The sequence below is a fragment of the Drosophila eugracilis genome, unplaced genomic scaffold (genome assembly GCF_018153835.1).
Source record: "Drosophila eugracilis isolate 14026-0451.02 unplaced genomic scaffold, ASM1815383v1 contig_1951, whole genome shotgun sequence".
NCBI classification, from domain to species: Eukaryota; Metazoa; Arthropoda; class Insecta; order Diptera; family Drosophilidae; genus Drosophila; species Drosophila eugracilis.
Genome location: NW_024572812.1, coordinates 25,465 through 28,647, shown reverse-complemented (window position 1 = coordinate 28,647; position 3,183 = coordinate 25,465).

The window sequence follows — 3,183 nt, the reverse complement described above, 5'->3', positions numbered from 1 at the left end:
GCGACTATAAGATACCCGTTACTGTTTTACACAATTTTAAAATTTTAATTTTGCTAGTGGAATTTTACAAGGCGCCACCTATTGTCAGAGAAAGCATGTTGAGTAATTGATAGTGACGTCACAAAGCATGTGATGCCTTAAAATCAAAATTTCTTCATAAATAGCGAAATAATGTTCCGATTTAAAAAATCTTTGGCAAATCGATAGATATTAACAGAAATAAGTTATACAAGGTCAAACGAAGGCATTCATAATAATATTATAGACGCCACAGTTTTCCGCGCTTTGTGGGTGTTAGAGTGGGTGTGGCATGATGCAACTTCGGGGCAAGTTGCAGTGCCATCTTTTAAATACGTATTCTTAAGCACAACTTTGTATCTCTTATAGTTTCCGAGATTTTCACATTTTTGTATTTTTGGGTTTTTTCGGCGTTAGAGTGGGCGTAGCTTGATCAGAAAAAAACAACCCACATTGGGAGCATCATAAAAACTTACATGCTTAATCCAAACTTTTTTTCATTTATAGTTACCGGTATATCAGTTTTTCTAAAAAATGCGAAAACCGTCTTTTGAGCTCGGTGGGAGTATGGTTGGGTGTGGACGGATAATAGTACAACTATAAGATGCGCTGACATCTAAAGATTATACATACTGACTTTCAATTTCCTAGCTCTAATAGTTCCTGAGATTTCAGCGATTTAAGTTTTTCGCGATTTGTGGGCGTTAGAGTGGGCGTGGCAGGATGCTGTAAAAAATTTGCGCTGCGTTGGGACCTCAAGAATCTTCATGGTTAATCTCATTTTTTATCTCTTATAGTTCCTGAGATCTCAGCGTTCATACGGACAGACGGACGGACAGACGGACGGACAGACGGACATGGCTCAATCGACTTCGCTATTGATCCTGATCAAGAATATATATACTTTATAGAGTCGGAAACGCTTCCTTTTACCTGTTACATTCTTTTCAACGAATCTAGTATACTCTTTTACTCTACGAGTAACGGGTATAATCAACAATAATTGATCAATTCCTTTCCCATCCCAGTCAACTTTCTGAGGTACAATACAATCTCTATCATCAGCAATTTGTATAATCTTAAACAATTTACAAGTTCAGACTTAGCTTTCTGCTCACCTGATTTTAGGATCCAATGCGACTTTAAAATTTGTAATAATCTTTAGAAAAGAGATTATTTCCCTATCTATATTAAAATGTTTAATTACGACAAACAACCCTGCAAATACTATCCGAGGTTCATCACCAAACTAGCTGATTGGAAAAATTATGAAAGTCTTACAGACTACAATAGCAACAAAACACCTATAGCCACAAGCCCCAATCAAGAAGCTTGCGAGATAAACTAAATATCCTCAATAGTTCAATCCAAAAGATTCCCCAAACACAATTACCAAAACAGTACCACAACGTCCCAGGGTAAAATAAAAATCTAGACAACAAACAAGAGGAAACGCTATCGTCGAGTGCCGCGACTATAAGATACCCGTTACTGTTTTACACAATTTTAAAATTTTAATTTTGCTAGTGGAATTTTACAAGGCGCCACCTATTGTCAGAGAAAGCATGTTGAGTAATTGATAGTGACGTCACAAAGCATGTGATGCCTTAAAATCAAAATTTCTTCATAAATAGCGAAATAATGTTCCGATTTAAAAAATCTTTGGCAAATCGATAGATATTAACAGAAATAAGTTATACAAGGTCAAACGAAGGCATTCATAATAATATTATAGACGCCACAGTTTTCCGCGCTTTGTGGGTGTTAGAGTGGGCGTGGCATGATGCAACTTCGGGGCAAGTTGCAGTGCCATCTTTTAAATACGTATTTTTAAGCACAACTTTGTATCTCTTATAGTTTCCGAGATTTTCGCATTTTTGTATTTTTGGGTTTTTTCGGCGTTAGAGTGGGCGTGGCTTGATCAGAAAAAAACAACCCACATTGGGAGCATCATAAAAACTTACATGCTTAATCCAAACTTTTTTTCATTTATAGTTACCGGTATATCAGTTTTTCTAAAAAATGCGAAAACCGTCTTTTGAGCTCGGTGGGAGTATGGTTGGGTGTGGACGGATAATAGTACAACTATAAGATGCGCTGACATCTAAAGATTATACATACTGACTTTCAATTTCCTAGCTCTAATAGTTCCTGAGATTTCAGCGATTTAAGTTTTTCGCGATTTGTGGGCGTTAGAGTGGGCGTGGCAGGATGCTGTAAAAAATTTGCGCTGCGTTGGGACCTCAAGAATCTTCATGGTTAATCTCATTTTTTATCTCTTATAGTTCCTGAGATCTCAGCGTTCATACGGACAGACGGACGGACAGACGGACGGACAGACGGACATGGCTCAATCGACTTCGCTATTGATCCTGATCAAGAATATATATACTTTATAGAGTCGGAAACGCTTCCTTTTACCTGTTACATTCTTTTCAACGAATCTAGTATACTCTTTTACTCTACGAGTAACGGGTATAATCAACAATAATTGATCAATTCCTTTCCCATTCCAGTCAACTTTCTGAGGTACAATACAATCTCTATCATCAGCAATTTGTATAATCTTAAACAATTTACAAGTTCAGACTTAGCTTTCTGCTCACCTGATTTTAGGATCCAATGCGACTTTAAAATTTGTAATAATCTTAGAATAGCGATTATTTCCCTATCTATATTAAAATGTTTAATTACGACAAACAACCCTGCAAATACTATCCGAGGTTCATCACCAAACTAGCTGATTGGAAAAATTATGAAAGTCTTACAGACTACAATAGCAACAAAACACCTATAGCCACAAGCCCCAATCAAGAAGCTTGCGAGATAAACTAAATATCCTCAATAGTTCAATCCAAAAGATTCCCCAAACACAATTACCAAAACAGTACCACAACGTCCCAGGGTAAAATAAAAATCTAGACAACAAACAAGAGGAAACGCTATCGTCGAGTGCCGCGACTATAAGATACCCGTTACTGTTTTACACAATTTTAAAATTTTAATTTTGCTAGTGGAATTTTACAAGGCGCCACCTATTGTCAGAGAAAGCATGTTGAGTAATTGATAGTGACGTCACAAAGCATGTGATGCCTTAAAATCAAAATTTCTTCATAAATAGCGAAATAATGTTCCGATTTAAAAAATCTTTGGCAAATCGATAGA